The sequence below is a fragment of the Mobula hypostoma genome, chromosome 3 (assembly GCF_963921235.1).
Source record: "Mobula hypostoma chromosome 3, sMobHyp1.1, whole genome shotgun sequence".
NCBI lineage: Eukaryota > Metazoa > Chordata > Chondrichthyes > Myliobatiformes > Myliobatidae > Mobula > Mobula hypostoma.
This window is the reverse complement of record NC_086099.1, coordinates 206,515,622-206,538,664: the sequence shown is the minus strand read 5'-3', so window position 1 is coordinate 206,538,664 and position 23,043 is coordinate 206,515,622. Positions and strand designations below refer to the sequence as shown.

Genomic DNA, 23,043 nt, shown 5'->3' with positions numbered 1-23,043 from the left:
GAATACAGGGTGACAAGAAATATCGAGGTCCTAGTTAAGAAATAGGAGGTATATGTCAGGTATAGGGAGCTGGGATCAAGTAAACCTATTCAGGATTACAGGCAGTGTAGGAGTCTGTTTAAGGGGGAAAACAACAAGGCAAAAAGGGGACATGAGGTAGTTTGGCAGATAAGGTCAAGCTGAATCCAAAGAGATTCTATGGGCATGATAATGGCAAGAGCAACCAAGGAGAGAACAGGGTCCCTTAACTATCAATAAGATCATCCATGTGTGGAGACATAGGAAAAGAGCAATGTTCCCATGAATTTGTAATGACCAGTGTGCACAAAAATCTTGCACTGTGCAATTTTTTGCCCGGTGACAACATATGCGCACTGAATTTTATATATAGAGGTATTCATTTTAAAAGCTAACAAAACACTGTCAATAAGGACTTTGATCTCCTCTGGGTTTGATCGTTTTTGCTCTCATTCATCTGCCCTCACAAAACATACGTAGCCGGCTTGTAGCGGATAATGAAGGATTTTCTTGCCATTGCTTTCGCTTACCGTCCATACATGATTTGTTTGAAAAATGATGGTTTAAAAAGTCAAGTTTACAAATATCAGTCCACTTCTTCCCACTTGCAAATTCTCCAGCAACTTTTGTATCACAACAAATCACATAGGTAACACCAGTTTCTCTATTGTACATAAATACTTCTTGTAGCTGCACGTTCCTGACCGCATCAGCTTTCGGTGTAGCAGTTTCTACTGGATCAATAAGCTAAACTGCTGTAAGTTAACTAGCAGTTCTATTTCGCTTAATGCCCTTTGCTTCTTTGTAATTTAGCACAGTGAATCAATAATTTCTTCAATAAAAACTGTATAAAGAAGCCAGTTCTAAAATCTGCAGACAAATCATCGCAAACTCCATGTTGTCAAGACCATCCGTGGAAAAGGAAACATGGATCGTGAAATATACTTAACACGCCATTGAGCTGGAGGCTAACAACCTTTTATGTATAGTTTAAATATCTTTTTGCGCTAGTAGCAAAAGATGTGTGCACACACAGGCGCACAATGTAGAGGGAACATTGGGGACGGGTGAGGCTTTCGAACAAATGTTTCTGTATTTCTGTAAATATACTTCTTTCAGTGGAGAAAGACATGGATGCTAGGGAGCTCTGGAAAGTTAATGATGATGTCACTGAGAGAGTCCACTTTACAGAAGAGGAGCTGCTAGACATCTTAAAATGTATCTTCTCACGGCTACCATCTGGCTGGAAGTGGAGAGGCCTGACGTCCCACATCCCAGGTTCAAGAACAGCTACACATACATATAATGAGTACTTAAGACTTTTGCATTGTACTGTATTTGGCACCATGGAGCAGAGAGCGAGTTTGTACATGTGGTGGCAGCAAAAGATGTAGGGAATGGTGAGGCTGGCGCACAGTGGGAGGAGTGGGGGTTAGGTGGCAGAGAAGGAGTGCCAGGGGCTGGGGGGGCGGGGAATAGGGGTTGCACGGGTGTGACACACTCAGCCATGAGACACCAGGCAAGGTCATTTGATTCCAAACATTTGGTTTATCGCTGTGATGATTGTATGCTCGAGTATCAATTATTTGGCGACAATAAAGTATAAAGTATTGATTATTACAGAATGGTCTCTCTGGTGCTTCCTGCTCTGTCCCCTCTCCCTTCTCCTTTTTCCAACTATGATTCCCCTCTCCATGCCCCCTTCCCACTCTCAGTCCACAACAGAGACCCATGTCAGAATCAGGTTTATCATCACTCACTTATGTAATGAAATTGGCTTTTTTTCATGGCAGCAGTACAGTGCAATACATAAAACTACTACAGTATAGTACAAAAGTCTTAGGGCACCCTAGCGTAATATACGTGCCGAAGACTTTTGCACAATACTATACTTCCCTTCAACCATTAGGTTCTTGAATATATCAGTACAACCCTAGTCACTACTGTTTAGTAACACCATGATCATTTTGATCAACTTGTAATAAAATTAACTTTGCTTTTTTTTTTGCTCTAATTGAGTTCAGTCTTGTAAAACATATAGAATTTATGTTTAATTTACAGTACATTCTTTTTGTGAATGCTTCTTATATGATGCAACATGCCTGTGATGCTGCTACTGTATAAATGCGTTTCACTGCACCTGTACAGTATTCACACTTTGAGACAACCCCATTTTAGATGTTTCCTGCATCTTTCTGGGAGACGGAGTAATGTTTGATTCTGATTTTTGTTACACAGAAAAATCCAAGATGAAAGCACTCCTCATTTTCCCCGAGAAGTCTGAACAATTCTGACGTGAGACCAGCTGCAGCACTGTACTGTGTACCAGCAATTGGTCCCAGTTGCCATGGTGACACAGGATCTGTGGGATCATTTTCTGTAATTTTCTATCGGTCCTTTAGCCATCAAACAGGACCACAGATGATGATTGAAGTGGCCCTTTAGTAGATCTACATTTTTCTCTACTGTTATAAGAACAAAAACCAAGCCCGATAATACAGCATAAAACGAGCAAAGAAGATAACTTCCCCTTGATTAAAATCACAAATCTATCCCTTTCTAATAACATCAGACAACTGTTCACTGGATATGCTGAACTAATTCACAAAGATAACACATTCCAAAAATTAAACAACATTGCAGTAGAGACTTGAAGGGCTGAATGACTTCTGACTATGCTGTGATCATTATAGGCTCTTTGTAAGTTGTTTAAATCCACTTGATTCTATTTTTATGTGTCTACACATCTTATTTATACCTCGGATTGCGCCGAACTGGAACTTACCTTCTCTGTAGGGTCGACTGAACTGGAAGTATGGAGGATGCAAATATCCTGTGAAATGGCACCATCTGCGCAGCGATTCCGAAGCCCGACCAAAGACCACCCTGGCGGCCTTTTAAACTGCTTTCCTATGCCTCTGATATCGGGATATTTAAAGACACTTCAACTAGTCTGGACTAATTGCATAATGTCAAAAGTGTACAAAATATGTAAAACAGAAACATTTTTAATGGGATAAAACCATAATTAAATATGTACCTAAGTTGAGTAAATAAACAAATCTCATCCATACACATTGTACTGAAGTTCAGCTGTCCTGTGAAGAGGTATAAGGGCAAGTTCGTTATGCCAGCAATCCTCACTGTGAAGGAGTCCAATGCTAAGGGCATTCAGCCCAATTTGTTTTAGGCATGCTATTTCTGTGCCGGAGGCCTGGCGACACTTGTGTGTTACCCCAGCACACACTGTTCTGGTTATTGATGCAGATGAGAGGGCGCACAGGAGCCAGATATACCAACTAGTGGGAGGGGGAGGAGAAGATGGCGGCGCGACGCAGTGCGCGCGGCAGCTCCGAATGGATATTGTATTTGTGAAGTAGGATGCCGTGCACAATCCTGATTTGATGGAGACAGCCGTGAGAAGCACGGAGGAACATCTGGAGAAACTTCTGAAATGCCCGCTTCGCTGCTGCTGCTACTGTGCGGTCGAGAATCTCCGGAGGGGAAGGCCCCAAATCCTCGGCTTTCCCTATTGCCGGTTGCCAGGGCCAGGGTCGAAGCGCTCGGCAGAGTTGGTGCTCGGTGTCGGAGAGCTGGTTGGAGGCTCGAAGTTTTCGGACAGACTCGGTGTCGGACTGTGGTTGGGTGCTTCCAGGATGCTGCATCGGCAAGTTTGCGGTGCTGGAAGCTCATGGCAGGAAGAGCTTTCTTCCTTCAACCATCTGTGTGAGATGATGGGACTTTCAAGAGACTTTGAGATTTTTTTTACCGTGCCCATGGTCTGTTTGTATCATCTCTTAATGCATGCATTACTAAATGACAACAAAAGAGGGCTGCGTGTCCTCATAACCTAATCTAATCTAGTGGAGTGGTGTCGCAGCAACAATCTGGCACTCAATGTCAGTGAGATGAAAGAGCTGATTATGGATTTCAGGAAGGGTAAGACAAAAGAACACATACCAACCCTCAGAGGGATCAGAAGTAGAGAGAGTGAGCAGTTTCCAGTTCCTGGGTGTCAAGATGGATGTCCTATACTTGGATTTCCAGAAGGCGTTCGATAAGGTGCCGCACAAGAGACTTATAAATAAGATACGGAGGCATGGAGTTGGAGGAAGTACATTGGCATGGAGAGTGGATTGGTTAACCAATAGAAGGCAGAGAGTTGGTATAAATGGGTGTTTCTCCGGTTGGCAGTCAGTGGTGATTGGGGTGCTGCAGGGGTCAGTGCTGGGCCCGCAGCTGTTTACCATTTACATTGATGATTTGGAAGAGGGGACTGAGTGTAGCATAGCAAAACTTGCTGATGAGACTAAACTGAGTGGAAAAGCAAATTGTACAGAGGATGTGGAGAGTCTGCAGAGGGATATAGATAGGTTAAGTGAGTGGGCCAAGGTCTGGCAGATGGATTACAACATTGGTAAATGCAAGATCATCCACTTTGGAAGGAATAATAGAAGAGCAGATTATTATTTAAATGGTGACAGATTGCAGCATGCTATTGTGCAGAGGGACTTGGGAGTGCTTGTTCAAGAATCGCAATAAGTTGGCTTACAGGTACAACAGGTTATTAAGAAGGCAAACGGAATGTTGGCCTTCATTGCTAGAAGGATTGAATTCAAGAGCAGGGAGGTCATGCTGCAACTATACAGGGTACTGGTGAGGCCGCACCTGGAGTACTGTGTGCAGTTCTGGTCTCCATACTTGAGGAAGGATATGCTGGCTTTGGAGGCAGTGCAAAAGAGGTTCACCAGGTTGATTCCAGAGATGAAGGGGTTAACCTATGAGGAGAGATTGAGTCGCCTGGGACTATACTCTCTGGAATTCAGAAGAATGAGAGGGGATCGTATAGAAACATACAAAATTTTGAAAGGGATAGATAAGATAGAAGTAGGAAAGTTGTTTCCATTGGTAGATGAGACTAGAACTAGGGGACATTGCCTCAAGATTCAGGGGAGAAGATTTAGGATGGAGATGAGGAGAAACTGTATTTCTCAGAGAGTGGTGAATCTGTGGAATTCTCTGCTCAGGGAGGCACTTGAGGCTTCTTCACTAAATATATTTAAGAAACAGTTGGATAGATTTTTACATAGTAGGGGAATTAAGGGTTATGGGGAAAAGGCAGGTAGATGGAGCTGAGTTTACAGACAGATCAGCCATGATCTTATTGAATGGCGGGGCAGGCTAGATGGGCCAGATGGCCTACTCCTGCTCCTATTTCTTAGGTTCTTTTATGTTCTAAGATCTCTGAGGACCTAAACTGGTCCCTACATATCGATGCAGCTATAAAGAAGGTAGGACAACGGGAATACTTCATTAGGAGTTTGAAGAGATTTGGTATGTCAACAAAAACATTCAAAAACTTCTATAGATGTACCGTGGAGAGCTTTCTGACAGGCTGCATCATTGTCTGGTGTGGGGGTGGGGCACTGCACAGGACCGAAAGAAGCTGCAGGGAGTTGTAAATTTAATCTGCTCCATCTTGGGTACTAGCCTACAAAGTACCCAGGACATCTTCAAGGAGCGGTGTCTCAGAAAGGCAGTGTCCATTATTAAGGACCCCCGGCACCCAGAGCATGCCCTTTTCTCACTGTTACCATCAGGTTGGAGGTACAGAAGCCTGCAAGCACACACTCAGTGAGTCAGGAACAGATTCTTCCCCTCTGCAATCAGATTCCTAAATGGATATTGAACCAGTGAACACTACCTCACTTTTTTAATATATATTGTTTCTGTTTTTGCACAATTTTTAATTTATTCAATATACATATACCGTAATGTATTTATTGATTCCTCTATATTATGTACTTCATTGAACTGCTGCTATGTTAATGAATTTCATGACACATGCCGATGATAATAATTAGGTTGCACATCCTTCCTACAGCCCCCACTCTCATCCACACAGGAAGCAAGAATCTCAGGCCCACTGGACAAGCTCAAGGGCTGAGGCTCCTCCAGCTCTGTCTCCTGGACCCCACTACCCACCTCACTCGCAGTTACACCTTCTCGCAGACCACAGACTGACCTTGAGGCAGCTAATCTAATGGATGTGACTACCTCCTGAAACAAGAGAATCCAGGTAACTCTCCCCCTCCCTGATGTGCCGCAGTGTTTGAAGCTCAGATTCCAGGTCATCAACTTTGAGCCTGGGTTCCTCGAAGAGACAACACTTGCTGCAGATGTGGTCACCAGGAACCACAATGGGGTCCACCAACTCCCACATTATGCAGCCACAGCACATCACCTGATCCTTTTTAATTTAATCAGCTGCAATTTATTGACTTTTTATTCAACCACTACAAAATCCTTACCTGCTACCTACCTGTGCCTCCTCGCCAAAGCCCCAAGTTCCCACTCACTGGTCCACTCACACAATGGACGCTCTGCTTTGACCCTGCTTTACTTTTATTTGCTCCTGCTAATGAATCGCGAATCGATTAATCTGCCGCTAAAGCGCCGATCCCTGCGAAACACTCCTTTTTAAAGCTCTTCTCCCCGACCTGTGCGTAGCTATCACTCTCTTTGAATTGACTGGTCCGTCGCTAATGTGCCAAGCCCCACGAAACGCTCCTTTATTAAACTCTTCATCCCGACCTGCACGAAGCTCTCTCTCTCTTCAAATCGATTGGTCCAGCAACCATTATACCTAACATTACTTCCATTCTCCACACATTTATTTCGCGGCTCCATAAAACACTCTTTAAAAAAAAAATATGTTCCTAAACTGTGGAACTCAAAACCTAAATCTACAAGGGGTACAGACTCAGTTGAGACTTTTGAACACTAGTTCAAAACTATTTATAAACCTTGCTTTTAATTAACATCATTTTGTCTTTTATTTTGGTTGCTGGACCAATCGATTTGAAGAGAGAGAGAGCTTCGTGCAGGTCGGGATGAAGAGTTTAATAAAGGAGCGTTTCGTGGGGCTTGGCACATTAGCGACGGACCAGTCAATTCAAAGAGAGTGATAGCTACGCACAGGTCGGGGAGAAGAGCTTTAAAAAGGAGTGTTTCGCAGGGATCGGCGCTTTAGCGGCAGATTAATCGATTCGCGATTTATTTATGTTTGTACTTTATCCCATTGTAAAGTACTTTGAACTACAAACCAGCAACTTTGATGTGTGTCATTTGTATGAACAGTGCTTTATACTGTAAATAAATTATTATTACTACTACACATAGAATATAGAACAATATGGTGAGGAAATTCACTTTGCAGCCTACGATGTTGTACCAAACTAGTTTGAATTACTAATTAGGCACCACCTCAATTAATCCCTTCTGCCTGCACAATGTCCATACCCTCCATTTCCTGCACATTCATGTTGTACTCTATAACAGTGGTCCCCAACCACCGGGCCGCGGACCGGTACCGGGCCACAAAGCATGTGCGAGGAAACGATATGATTTGGCGATATGAGTCAGCTGCACCTTTCCTCATTCCCTGTCACGCACTGTTGAGCTTGAACGCACGCACGGTCATTACCCGCACGTCATCCATGTCAGCGCGGGAAGAAGATCAACTCCTCAAGATTGCAAATGACGGCGGGCTGAAAAGTGTGTTTGACATAACATCTCTGCCGGAATTCTGGATCAAAGTCAAGGCTGAATATCCTGAGATAGCCACAAAAGCACTGAAAACGTTGCTTCCATTTCCAACATTTTTCTACGAAGCGGAGTTTTCTGCAATGAATGCAACGAAAACTAAACTGCAGAATAGACTAGACATAAGGAACCCCCTTCGAGTATCACTGTCTCCCATCACCCCTCGATAGGACCGTCTTGTTGCAGGAAAACATACCCAGGGCTCCCACTGATTCAGCGATATTGGTGTGTTGCAATGATTTTATATGTTCATACGGGGGAAAATATGTGTTGTGTGTTTAATATCCAAACGTTACTTTAAATGTTACGATGCTATTGACTTATAAGTGACTTATGTAACCATATAACAATTACCGCACGGAAACAGGCCATCTCTGCCCTTCTAGTCCGTGCCGAATACTACTCTCACCTAGTCCCACCGACCTGCACTCAACCCATAACCCTCCATTCCTTTCCTGTCCATATACCTATTAAATTTTTTTAAATGATAATATCGAACCTGCTTCTGCCACTTCTACTGGAAGTTCATTCAACACTTAATTCAAGCTCCCCTGTCCTCCCCTGATAATTGACTTAGCACTATATTCATGTGAGGAAAATATGCGCTGTGTGTTTAATATTAAATTGAAAGAAAAATGGAAAGGTTAGGTTGAAGAAAGTTAACAGGTCGGCATAACACTGTGAGCCAAAGGGCCTGTAATTCATTATACTGTTCTATATTCACTTATAAGAGCCTCTTAAATACCACTATCATATGTGCTTCCTCTATCAACCCTAGCAGCACATTCCAGCCACCTACCACTCTTTGTAAAAACCCTTCCCCACAAATCTCCTTTGAAATTACTTCCTCTCACCTTAAATACATAGATTCTAGTATCAGACATTTTACAGCTGCCTCTCGTCTCTTCTCGGTCTCTGCCGCCACCCCAGAGAAAACAGCCCAAGTTTGACCAACCTCTCCCTAGAGTGTATGCCTTCTAATCCAGGCAGTGTCCCAGTTAACTTCTTCTGGATCCTCTCCAAAGCCTCCATGCCCTTCCTATAATGAGGCAAGTGGCATTGAATGCAATACTCCAGATGTGCCCTGACCAGAGTTTTATCAAACTGCGTATAGAATAAATGCAGGTGAAATTAGTATATAGGTCTCGCTAACATAGTAATTGAGATTAGTACATTGGTGAGGCATCTATACTAATCTCATTGCCTGGTATGGGGGGAAGGGCCACTCCACAGGACTGAAGTAAACTGCCAGAGAGTTGTAAAATTCGTCATCTCCATCATGGGTACCAGCCTCCACAGTATTCAAGACATCTTCAAGGACGGTGCCTCAAAAAGGCAACATCCATCATTAAGGAACCCCATTACCGCAGCATGCCTTGTTCTCATTGCTACCATCAGGAGGGAGGTACAGAAGCCTGAAGGCACACACTCAGAGATTCAGGAACAGCTTCTTCCCCTCCCACATCCAATTTCCGAATGGACTTTGAACCCACGAACACTACCTCACTACTTTTTTATTTCTTTTCATTTTGCACTCCTTATTTAATTTACTATTTAATATATATACTTACCATAATTCACGGTTTTTTCTCCCTCTATTATTATATATTGCATTGTATTGCTACCGCAAAGTTAACAAATTTCATGACATATGCCGGTGATATTAAACCCAATTCTGATTCTAACTTACCTACATTAGTTCTATATCCCTCTGTGTCAGCGATTCCCAGCCTGGGGTTCACAGACACCTTCCTTAATGATATTGGTCCATGGCAGGAACAAGTTTAGAAAGCCTTGCTCTATGCCCAGCTCATTCAAGTACCTGTCCAGGTAAATCTTAAACGTTGGTGCTATTCACCATCTTCACTGGAAACTCATTACAGATTCCAACTACTCTTTGTATGAAAACAACCCCCCAGATCTCCTGTAAACCTCCTCCCTCTGTCCTATGTCCTTTAATTTCTGGCATCCCTACCATGGAAAACACACTTTCTATCTACCATATCTATGGCTCTTATAATCTTACAGTATATACATTTATCATGTCCTTCTCTCCAGGGAAAACACACCTCGTTTACCCAATCCCTCCTGATTACACCTGCTCTCCAATTCAATTAAGTTTCCGGTAAGATGGCAGCATGCTTGGATGCAGCAGCCTCGTTGGGTGTGATTATTGATTGTTCATCCTTTACGTCTTTTGTTGCCATGGCACCACAGTAGCGTAGAGTTAGCGCAATGCTATTGCAGCTCGGAGTGTTCCAGAATCCGGAGCATAATTCCGGCGCTGTTCTGTAAAGAGTCTCTTCATCCTCTCCGTGGAATGTATGAGTTTTCCCTTGGTCCTCCACTTTCCTCCCACAGTACCGGGGAGGTCAATTGATCGTTGTAAATTGTCCCGTGATTAGGGTTAATCGGGTTTGTTGGGGGGTTGGCACAGGTTGAAAGGCCGGCAGAGCCAACTTCGTAGTGAATCACTAAATAAATACAATTTTCACGGTCACAAGACTCTGCTCAATGTTAAGAACACCAGGTACTGCAGGTTTACCCCAGTTGCGGGGTGCTGGATAGCGGAGGAGCTGGACTTGTTCCGCACCATGTCTGCTTCAGCCACCCAAGGGAGAAGGTGCAGGATGTTTTTGTTGTGATCGCAAGACCCTGTTGGACATTGGTAATGTAGAGTACTGCGAGTCCGATTCACTGGTTCCTTGGTGAGACCGACAGCAGGGGAGCTGCATGGCCTCGGTTGTGATGCAGACTAGGCCTTCACTCGTGCCTGTTGCGGCAGCCCAGGAAGGTGACGCTGGGGCTGGTTGTGTGCCGCTGGGTTGGAGCTTGGCCCCCTCCAGTCAGTGCTGTCCTCCAGTACTCACTCGGTGGGAGACAAGCCGGATTGCCTTCGGTGTGGCTGCACCGTGCAGGATAAGGAACTGCCATGGGCTGATCTTGCAGAACCATAGCTCCAGGACAACATCCATGTACCATCAGTCCCTGGCCATGACATCCAGGGATTTGGGTTATATTACTAATTATTAAAAAAAAAATTTTTGTAACTATTTTTCTGCTATCATAATTATATGTGCTGTGTCCTGTTTATGACTGTGTTTTGCATCTTGGCCCCAGAGGAACACTGTTTCATCTGGCTGTAATGTTGAATGACAATTAAACTTGAGCTTGAATTTAAACTGAGAACTTGAATATCCTTGGGAAGCCCTTTCCAGCTTAAGCACACTCCTTGCGGTAACCAGATCTGCAGAGTATTCCTGACACAGCCCAACCAAAATCGGTGGTGCATCTTTTGTGGGGTGGGGGGGGGGTTGGATCTATAACAGTAATCTTTATGCTTTTTATGCCAATCTATGTAAATACTTTCTCTACAGCAGTGTCATGGGAAAAGTGGTAGAGCTACTGCCTTATCGGGGTTCAATGCTTACCTCCTGTGCTGATGGTGTAGTTTCCCCAGTGTCTCTGTGCGCAGATATCCACAGAAGTTCCAGTTTCCTCCCACGTGCTAATTGGCCATTGTAAGTTGCCCTCGACTATGTGGGAAGTAGAACTGATGGGAATGTGGGTTGTCAGCTCAGTTAGGCAACTTGGTCCGCTTGGATAAGCTGTGCCGAAAAATCCGTCTTCATGTTGCCTGTGACTCCTTGACTCTTAATATGTAACAGGGGAAATCATTGGAACTGAGTCGTTCTGTCAGATGGTGTACACCCCATGGGTTTATGGTGTCCTCCACATTGTAAGGAGCCACAGGTGAGATCTGAGCGTCCAGTGGGGACCACCGTTGAAGGAGCTGCTCTCACCTGTGGCTCCAAGTAGCCGTTTGCATGCAACAGCGGCCACACCCCAGTACTCTGCTTTGACAGGCGGGCTAAGCCAGGTGTGGGTAACAGCAGGCTCATACCACAGTGAGATAGGGACAAGTCTGTCCTAGCATGTGGTCCGCTCCAGCGGACAGGGCAGATGAGACCTACAGTGAGACCCAACAGCTGGGAAGGCGGTACTGCCACGCTTCATGGTGGGCAAAGGGCATGACGAGACCTAGAAGATGCCATGCTCATCCATTGCAACCAAGGAAGACCCCAGTTTGTGACCACTGGACCCGGACTTCTGATGTTAAGAGAGTGGAACTGCTCCAATGCAACAGCTTTCCACTTTAAAAACTCTCCCACACAAGCTTCCTGTCATCCTCAAACACAATGGACAACCACCACATAGGGAAACATGGTAAAATATACACCACATGAGGTATTGCACTGTCTGTCAGAGCTTAAGGTGTATATTGGACTGAACACCATTCTTTACATGACATGTATGAAACACTTATTTTGTTCTTTCCTAACACCCTTGCCATGAAATATCCAGATGAATTAGTTCTGTCCTTTGCTTTCCAACATTATTTTCTAATCACCCAGTTGACAATTAAAGAGAGAGTAAAGGCTGCACTGGAATCACCTCACTTTTGAACGTGAGCCAAGTAATAATTAGAATAGCTCTGGGTTACATTATATAAAACTTTAAGCAACATTAAGATAGCAGCCGTCGATCTGAAAAAAAATTGCAACATGGTCTTAGGCTAAGTACAAGCCCAAAACGATGTGATACAAGTCTCTTTAGATTGCTGGATAATGGCTCCTAATGAAGTCAATTTTGCCTGCTTGAACATGTCCCAGTGGATAAGAGCCTGCGAACATTCTAAGCATAGGGCATTAAAACTCTACCTTAAGGTTTCAACTGTCTGTGGTTTAATTACAGCGTGAGCTCATCTGGATGAACAAAATAATCCAGCAGCTGGTGCATTTTAATTCAAATAAGAAAGAAATCTGAAATAAACATCTGATATCAGTAATGGTGACCATGCAACTACGAGATGGTTGTTAAAAAAAACCCTCTGATTCACCAAGGTCCTGCAAGGACAAAAGTCCGACATTCTTAGCTGTCCAACCTTATGTGAACCAGACCCATATTAGTGGATGACTCTTAACTGTTCTTTGATTGCTGTCAAATATAGTGTAGAGAACCACGTGAGGCAGGCAATGAAAGCATGGTTGTCTACAACCTGCTGAGAAAGAAATGGAAGTGCAAGTTGGGATGTCTGTGTCTAATCAGCTGATAGACCTAATCCAAGTTTCAAGTTCCTTTCTCCTGGGAGGACAAATGAACTGCACATTCAACCACGAAAAACTATAAAAATCCAACAAACGAACAAGTCAGATGAGGAACAAGGATTAATAAAGATGATACCTCAAAAAGGAGGCATCCATCATTAGGGACCCCATCACCTAGAACATGCCCTCTTCTCATTACTACCGTCAGGGAGGAGGTACAAGAGCTGGAAGACACACACTCAATGTTTTTGGAATAGCTTCTTCTCCCTTGCCATCAGATTTCTGAACGGACAGTGAATCCACACATGAACACTACCTGTTTTTTAATCTCTTTTGCACTATATAATATGTGGATATTGATCCACATACAGTGGACTCGTGTGTGTGTGTGTGTGTGTGTGTGTGTGTGTGTGTGTGTAGATAGATATATATATATATATATATATATACACGCACACACACATATACACACACATGTAAGTAATACATATGTATACAGTGGATTACAGTTAATTGGGCAATCAGTTAATTGGGGCAGCTATTTATTTTGGATAACTCTCAAAGAACAAAAACTAATTGAGAAAATGGACAGATTCAAGTGGTTTTTGTCATTGATAGCTGGTGAGAAATAAGCAGCAACACAATAAAATTTGTTTTGCTCACCGCAGTTTCAAACATTCAAGCTTGGAGACGCCAGAAATGGTCGGGAATGTCATAAGGGGCGGCTGGGAATGGACCCAAGTGCAAGACACAGATACTGAAGTACTAGGGACAGGACTAGGACATGGACACGAAAACCAGGAATCCGGAACAGGACTGGACAAGAGAGCTAGGAGCCAGGGCTTGGACTCCGAGCCAGAGACTGGACAAGGACCCAGGACCTGGCTCTTGCCTCTCGCTCGGACCCCAGAACTAGGCAAGGACGTGACTTGGCTGGCAAGCAGGACGAGGCTGGAGTCTTCAGGCTTGAGACTTGAGGCGAGGCCGGAGACCAGAGACTCGAGGCGGGGCTGGAGACCTGAGACTTGAGACTAGAGACTTGAGGCGAGGCTTGAGGCTTGGGGTCTTGAAGCTTGGCTTGGGGCGAGGCTCAGCTGGAGACTTGAGGCGAGGCGAGGCGAGGCGAGGCTAGAGACTTGAGGCGGGGCTTGGCTAGAGGCTTGGGGTCTTGAAGCTCCTCCTGGGCAGGGTGCGGATCTCCACCTGACAGAGGCAAGGGACAGGAAAGGACAGGACCCACCGCAGGGTAACAGCAAGACGGCCTGACTTACTCGGAGGAGGCAAGGGACAGGAAAGGAGCTAGGTACAGGATGGCTCCAGGACAAGACTTCAGACGAGATGAGGTGAGAGTTACCAGCAAGACAAGGCAAGACTTCAGGTGATGCAAGGCGAGACAAGGACTTCAGGCGAGGCGTGAGTTATCGGCAAGACAAGGCAAGGCTTCAGGCAAGGAAACAGAAGGCAGAGGAAGGGATACAAGGAGTAAGGACAAGGACAATCCAGCAGCCACGCCCTGGTCTCTGGAGGTATTTATGCAGCCAGCCCCAATGAGAATCAGCTGCCTCAATTAGTGCTCAACAGGAACAGAAACAGGGTAGACAGGAAAACCAGGAGCAAGGGTCAATGGACCAGACCGTGAACCGGAATGCGGACTTCACGGACCGGACCATGACAGGGAATTAAAATGAAATTGTTTCACTACTTCAACAAGTTGCAACAACGAAGAATTTAAAGTATCATCAATCATCTTCAACATTACAATGAGAATGAACATCTGGAAGATAGAATTGTTGACAGCATTGCATGAAGGTAGTCCATTATCTACATTCAGTATCTGCACTGATTTTGTTCAGTTACAGTCAAAAGAGCGTGATGTGGATGAATTCCTCCACTGATACGTATTAGGAACTTATACACAGTTTTATACTACTGTTGTAATATTGGTAGTGTTCTAATGTGTTCTGCTTTTAATTAAATACATAACTTGTTACTTAGTTTGTCTTTTTTTATAGCTTTTTAACTATTTCCTTGAAATTTTGGCTAATTGGGACAGTTGCTTAATAGGGTCAAAATGTACTGGGCTTGATGTGTCCCAATTAACCAGAATCCACTGTGTCATCATCATCATCAGGTGCCATGCCCAGTTTGAGCTTTGACTGCCATGGCCCACACACTCCTGTTTCGGGTCAAGTGGATCAATTCATTGGTATTCATTTCCAGTTCTCTGGCTGCTATCTCCATGATCATTTGTCTTTGTCTTCCTCTTGCTTTCTTCCCTTCAATCTTTTCCATAATTACCGTACATTCTAACTCCTCTTTCCTAATCACATGTCCAATGAAGTTACGTTGCCTTTTCATGATCTCATACATTACTTCTCTTTTTGTGCTTGCTCTGTTCATGACATCCTCATTAGATACAGTATTTGTTTCGTCCATGATATTCTTTGCATCCTCCTCAAAAACCACATCTCTGCTGTTTCAATTCGTTTCCCCATATTACTAGATATTGTCCAACATTCTGATCCATTTAACATAAATGGATAAACGTAACATTTCAGTACTCTGAGGCAGGTTGTCATGCCTAGTTTATACTCTTTATTCTCATAAAGGTGTCTTTTGCCATCCCTATTCTTCTTTTGATGTCCATGTCGCACCTGCCATCTGATGTCACCCAGCTTCCTAAGTAGCAAAAGTTCTGTACTTGTTTTATGTCTTCCCCATTTATTTTCAGCCTGCAGATAGAATTCTCCTTCTTTTTGGATACCACCATACACTATGTATGTCTATCATAGTTACTGTGTATATGTTTGAAATGTATAGTTATTTTATGTACTGAACTGTACTGCTACCAAAAATTCAACAAAATTTCACCACATTCACAACACAGTGATATTAAACCTGATTCAGATTCTGAACAAAAACACCATACTAAACTTACTCAGGCATTAAACAGTTATAAGGAGACTGATAAAACTAGCTTTCCCAACACTGAAACTGTTATTTGTTTCGACCTCAAGTAACAAACTTTATAAATCAGCAGATATGAGCTGTAATTACTGAGGAAAATGGGTTGTCCAGATTGGTATTGATCAGTAATCTATTAAACATTAGCACAGAATCCTCTTGCAGGGTCTCTGAACAGCAAACCAAACAATATGTGCTTTATCGAGTTGGAACTAGTTTACACAAAAAAAGAACAAATGAAAGAAACAGCTACTCTCATGAACCTGTTTGCTTTAGGGTGCATGTGACTGTAGATACTGTAGATTACCAAGGGAGCCTCTGGATCTCAAATACAGTTATTGAAATTAGCTTTGTCTCCCAAGAATAAGTGTCAAAACAGTCTCCTAATAAGAATGCAAATGACAAGTGAAATATGCTCAGCACTAGGTGCTAAATCCAAGCACGAGGGTAAAGGGTTGAAACATCTTTGGTTGAACTTGAAGTTGGATTCTGATGGAAGAGCTCATCTTCATCTGCTTTTATGCTATGGTTCCCATGACTGTATGACTTGGAGCTACACCTTGCAGACTAATCAACCTAATTCCGGTTTATGGTTTCTTCCTACTCCTTAAAACTTTTCCATTCCCAAACTGGGAATTTACCTCTCTGTGGTTCAAAATGATGATGATTACTTCCTCCTGGGTACTCTCCCCCTCCAGATAAGAAAAGATCTTTTGGTTTCCTTATTGACAGGCATGAGCACATCCTTTCCAAAATTTTAATTGTCCTTAAAGCAGTTCTTTGCTTTACACGGATTCACTGAGAACTTCAGATCTGTCAAACACCATTACAGCAATTATGATATTTTTATGAAGCACAGTTATTAATGAAACGTAGGAATTTTAACTTCAATTTATATGCACTGACAGTTCCAATAAAAAATTCATGTGCCTCTGGTCAGTTAATTTGTTCATGGAGTGCCAGTTGAGGGAAACATTGGCCAAAACACTTGAAGAGAAAGTCACTGCTCGAGGCAATTTCTTTAAACAATTGCGGCAAATGAGTACAACCAACAACCTAGAGCAAATGTCAAACTTGGCTTCTGCCAGCATGATGTTTGTACATTCATTCCTAAAGCTAGTCCGCTTTCCTCCCAATCTCAAACAAATGCTAGCTGGTATTATCTAACCACTGTAAGCTATTTGTAGCATAGCAGCTCATAAGAGAATCATTAGGGGAGTCAATGGTCAAGTGTGGCAGAACAGGTTACAGGGGAAAAAATGGGTGGAAATGGGACCGACATAAATGCTCTGAGAGTTAGCAATGGCCATCAGTAGTAAATCTCTTCAATCCTCAAAGTCGTAGAGGCCAGATCTTTATCGAGTATTGAGTCCTGCAGCACAAAACAGGCCTTTCATCCCAGCTAATCCATGCCAGTCTGTTTTTCTGCCTAGACCCATCTACATGCACCTGGACCATAGCCCTCCATACCTCTCTCATCCATGCATCAGTCTAAACTTCTCTTAAGTGGTACAGTTGAGCTCACATCTCTCATTCCACACTCACACCACCCTCTCAGTGGAGAAGTTCTCTTCAGATTCCTCTTAAATATTTCACCTTTTACCCTTAACCTATGACTTCTAGTTCTAGTCTCACTCAACATGAAAGGAAAAAGCCTGAAAGCATTCACCCCATCTATACCCCTCATAAATTTTGCATACCTCTATAAGATCTCCTCTTATTCTCCTACACTCTAGTGAATAAAGTTCCAAGCTATTCAACCTTTCCCTATAAATGAGATCCTCAACTCCTGATGACATTCTTGTAAAATTTCTCTGCACTCTTTCAAACTTATTGATACCTTTCCTGTAGGGAGGTGACTAGAACTGCACACAATACTCCAAATTTAGCTTTTGAGGGTATTTAAAAAAGTAGATACATTTTGAAAGATCAGTTAATAGAGGGCTTTAGGAAATTGGCACAGATGAGGAGATAAAGTCTGGGGCAGATGAGCCATGATCACATTGAATAGCAGGGTAGGCTTGAACCTATGTTCCTATTTTCTTATGTTTGTAAGTTATAAGAAGGTCCAAAAGAGGTTTCCAAGAATGATCCCGGGAATGAAAGGTTAATGTATCAGGAGCGTTTGATGGCTCTGGACCTGTACTCACTGGAGTTTAGAAGAGGAGGGCTGTCATTGAAACCAAAAGGATATTGAAAGGCCTAGATAGAGTGGACATGGAGAGGATGTTTCTCTGTAGTTGTGGGGAGCATAGGAGCAAGGGCACAGCCTCAGAATAGAAGGACATTCCTTGAGAACATAGATGAGGAGAAATTTCTTTAGCCAGAGGGTGGTGAACCTGTTGAAATCATTGTCTTAGACGCTCGTGGAGGCCAAGACATTGGGTATTTCTAAAATGGAGGTTGATAGGTTTTTGATTAGTAAGGGTGTCAAAGGTTACAGGGAGAAGGCAGGAGAATGGATTTGAGAGGGAAAATAAATCAGCCATGATGGATGGTGGAGAAGACGGTGAGCGGAATAGCCTAATTCTGCTCCCATCTTGTATGTTCCTATTGTCTATGTTGCTTCTTCCAAGTTAAACTCCTGTAATGAGGGGAAAAAATGGTTCTTGTGGGATGTGCTGAGAGACTTGACTTGCCTTACTTTTCTGTGCAGAAGTAAACTAAAGCCACAGCCACCATTTAAAGAGGAAGGCTCTTTGACGTGAGACATTAACTCTCTTTCTCATTCCCTAGATGTTGCCTGGCCTGCTGAGAGCTTCCTGTTTTTATTTCAGTTTTTTGCTTCTCACAGATTCAACTTCTTGGGCTATGAGTAAAATACACAAAATTGCAAGGAAATGTGGCAAACATGTTGGAGCAGAGAGAAGCTGCCTTTGTGATGAAGGATGAAATTATTTCTTTTTTTTGAAATACAGCAGGGCAACAGGCCCTTCTGGCCCAATGAACCCATGTCGCCCTGTGACACCCATTAACCCAATGCACCCATGTCGCCCTATGACAACCATTAACCCAATGAACCTGTGTCACCCTGTGACAACCATTAACCCAATGAACCTGTGTCACCCTGTGACAACCATTAACCCAATGAACCCTGGTCACACTGTGACAACCATTAACCTAGTAACCCATCTTTAGAATGTGGGAGGAAACCGGAGCACTTGGAGGAAACCAACACAGTCATGGGGTGAATGTACAAACTCCTAACAGGCAGCAGCAGGAATTGAAGCCAGGTGGTTTGTGCTGTAACTGTGATGCTACTGTGGCCGCCCTAAAGAAAGAAAGAAAATGAGAAGAGATAGCAGACAGTTGAGATGGGTAGAATTCACTTCCATGGTAGGATTTGGGTACGGGTCTTCAGTTTTCAGATGTTAATTGACAAAATGCACAAATATACAATCAGCATGTGTAAGGCTAGCTAATTTAGAGGAGAATTTAACTCACAGATGCATTTGTCAGATATTTCTCAATTCTGCTCAGCATTGTTTTCTGCAGTTTTATGCCCCTGAATCAACTTGGAGGCAGGCAATTTTATAATTAGCAATGAGCAATAAGGCAAATTTAATTAATAGCTTAATGATCTGTGAACAATTGCTTAATTGCATTCATAATATAATTAAATTTAATGTGATGTTTAAAATGGAAAAGTATGAAACGGTTAGACTAATCTCCATATGCAAGAGGCTTACTTCTGTATTATTAGACATAGCCTGTCCAGAGTAAATGGGTAAAAGGATAAAGGAGATATATGACAAGGAAATTTGTTGTACAGAATTTTAGGAATTTGAGCTTTGGCAGCATAGCCAAGTTTTACAAAGTGGCTCTACCTGTCCTTGAGAAGGTGGGGGTGACTCACCTTTTGCATCACTGCTGCCTTTCTGTTGAAGGTGCTTCCACAGATCTACAGAAAGTTTCAGGTTTAGACTCAATGGTCGTGAATAATTCAGTGGCCACTTTATTGGGCACACCTGTACACCTGTTTGTTAATGCAAATATCTAGTCAGCCAATCATGTGGCAGCAACTCAATGTATTAAAAATATGCAGACATGGTCAAGAGGTTCAGTTCAAACATCAGAATGGGGGAAGAAATGTGATCTAAGTGACTTTGACTATGGAACAATTGTTGGTGCCAGACAAGGTGCTTTGAGTATCTCAGAAACTGTGGATCTCCTGCGATTTTCACGCACAAGAGTCTCTAGGGTTTATAGAGCATGGTGAAAAACCAAAAACAAAATCCAGTGAGTGGCAGTTCTGTGGTGACAAACACTTGGTAATGAGAGAGGTCAGAGGAGAATGGCCAGATTGGTTCAAGCTGACAGGAAGGTGACAGTAACTCAAATAACCACATGTTACAATAGCGGTGTGCAGAAGAACATCTATGAGCACACAATATGTCAAACTTTGAAGCGGACGAACTACAGCAGCAGAAGATTACGAACATACAATCAGTGGCCACTTTATTCAGTACAGGAGATACCTAATTAAATGAGCACTGTGCAGATTTCAGATGGCAGTTTGCTACTGCTTGATCTGAAATGGGGCAGAACAAAAATATATTTAGTGAACTGGTAAAAGGAAAGGGAAGTGGAATTTTTAATGCCTATCGGATGTCCCTTGTGGATGCCCTTCATTACTAATGGTGCAAAAGGCATAGATCTTTTGAAGAATATCTTCTTTTAGCAACAACCATACTCAGTGTTTTTGTGTTGCTTTGATAGGACTGTTGGCCCTTTTGACATCTGAATGGTGTGGTTCAATAGTTCAACCACTATTAAACTTTTCAAGTGTTCTGATAATTACATCAAGAATGCTGCTGTCTTGGTCTACATGATGGTGCAGAGCAATTCTGAAGAATTTTGTTGCAGACTGTTTCTATTTTTAAAAAAGTCGTAAAATCATTTGCAGAAAGACACTCAGAGATATATCACCTTTTCCTTTGAATTAGGCTCACGTGGTGATTGATATGAATACTGTTGTGTATGTGGCCTGGTTACACAACAACGCTATTAATAAAAACGCTGGAGATGGGAGCTAAGTTTCATGGTTCTTTACCGGCATAATCTGAACTCAGCACACACGTACAGATCAATACACGCCTAATAGCGCATGCTCAATATGCACCTAATAGCGCATTCAACGACATGTTACTAAAGCATAAAATAGTCCCTTATTATACAGTAGGCTATATGGTACACTCCTCCCCTTTTATTTTAATAGTGTATCAACTGTTTTCTTTTACTGGGGCACTATCCTAAACAAATATGTTTACCCTTAACATACAAACGCCTACCATTTGTTGACTTAGTAACTTAATAATCTCAAATTATAACAAAGTAATGTAATAATATCAAATTATAACAAGCCTTTTGTTTACTTTTGATCTAAGACCTATTTATAACTCAGCCTCTGGGGGGGGGGTCTTCTCTGCCTCTGCGGGTAATGTCTGTCAATAAACTTGTTTGTTTTAATGCAGATTTCCATATAAAAGTCATGAAAAGTTGACCTCTGAGCATAGGGAGTTAAGAAGATGTGCGCCTCCAACTGGCTAAGAGTTCTAGGCAGCAGATTGCCTCCATAGAATGAAGACTCCTCTGTGCAGCTGTCCTAGATATATACGCATCTTTGTGCTATCACTGGTCTTCCTTACCCATATCTCATTTGTTCCAATTGAGCTAATTACACTGCCAATCTTCATATTCTCCTTAGATTCCAAATAGATAATCTGACTTTTATGATACCATCTCTTATCATAATATAACTTTCCATCTTCTATTCGTGCTTCATATCTTTGTGCTGGTGATTCAGCAGGAGTGCTGGGAAGATGCTCAGGAGAAGACGGAGATGCTGGTCTTTTCGGAGATTTAAGCTTATTGAGAGTTTGCAGATCTTCCATTATCTGTTCATCTGTTAACAAGCAATTTAACTGCGCAGGTGCAGATTTTCATCTTTTATCTGTAATTGGAGCAGGGTCATTAGTTCTCCTCCTTAGTTTCCTAGTCATTATTGGCTTTACCTCCATAGAATCTCCTGTGAGTTCCATTGTTAGCCTCTCATTCTCAATCATCTTTTTCTTTTCTTCTAACTCAACCTTTTGATCTTCAAGTTCCTTCACAGCTGCTTTCTTCTCTTTAATATAATTCCTTTCCACTTGCTCTGTCTTCAGTTGCAGAAAAAGCTCTGCATTTCATATTCTTTCCCTGTATTGTTGATCTGGTTTCTTCATCCTTTTCTGATACTCCTGCAAAGTGCCTTCCTGTAACTGCTATAGCTGTCTTTTGAGAGATGTCAATTTCTCTTGGTACAGCTGCTCTTTTACTTCCAGGTAGTCTTCATCATCCTGCTTATTGGCAATATCTGTCTCCCTTGCATCCTCTGTAACTTCATCCGAGTCGCGGCCATGGATACTGCGTTTGTCCTCATTGTCGACGCTGTCTAGCTGTTCCTCGTCGTTGTAATAGTCGACAATGGGTGAGAGGAGAGCTGCGGACATCTTCCCCGCCAAGCTGCCCTTCTTTGTTGCCGCATCTAGTGCCTTGTTGGTGTACCAATCCAACTGGATTTTCCTGAGCCATTCACGTCCCAGCAACAGTGGTCCTCCATTTTTCAGTACACAGAGGTTCAGCTGCTGTGTTTTGTCTCCATAGGTCACTGTCACTTTAATTTTACCTTTGGGACGCACTTTCTGTCCTGTGTAAGTCGTTAGTAGAAGTTTAGTTTGTTTCAGAGGTACGTGCGAAAACAGTCATTTGTAATTGTGTACAGAGATCACCGTTAAAGCTGAGCCTGTGTCCAACTCCATTTTCAGTCTCACACCCGCCACTTGTGGAGTGATCCATATTACTCTTCTATCATCTCTCTCCTTCAAGCTGTGAAGTTGCCGACAAGACAATTCACTTTCATCAGAGTCGTTTTCATCAGAACTGCCTTCTTCCATTTTGTGTGCCTTTTTGTATTTTCCTTTCTGGGGTTTCTAGTTTCTCTGTATTTTGTCCGTTTTCTGCTGTTGACTAGCTTTGCATACTCTGCCAATGTGGCCCTGTTCGCCACAGTTTCTGCATTGTTTGTCTTTAAACCAACAGTCATTCGGGTCATGTGATCTGTTCCCACAACGGTAACATTTCTTTCCTTCGTTCCTGTTCAGTGACATTTTATTTGTGGCATATTCCAGAGATTTTTGATATATCTCGGAAGCAACCCATGCCGCTGTTTCCGTTGATATTGCAATGTTTAGCGCTTTCCCGAATGTAAGGTCCCTTTCACACAGGAGCTCCTTCTGTGTGGTTTCACAATGCATGCCACACACTAACCTGTCCCTCAATGCGTCCGATAGACCAGCTCCAAATTGAC

General features: G+C 42.8%; 1 protein-coding gene and 1 pseudogene across 2 annotated transcripts in view; both read right to left on the bottom strand.

The window, feature by feature from the left end:
• Positions 1-23,043, bottom strand: part of ptprn2 (protein tyrosine phosphatase receptor type N2) — a 1,069,199-nt gene that overhangs the window by 794,031 nt on the left and 252,125 nt on the right. The window lies entirely within an intron of this gene.
• LOC134343653 (sin3 histone deacetylase corepressor complex component SDS3-like) lies at positions 21,251-22,186 on the bottom strand (annotated as a pseudogene).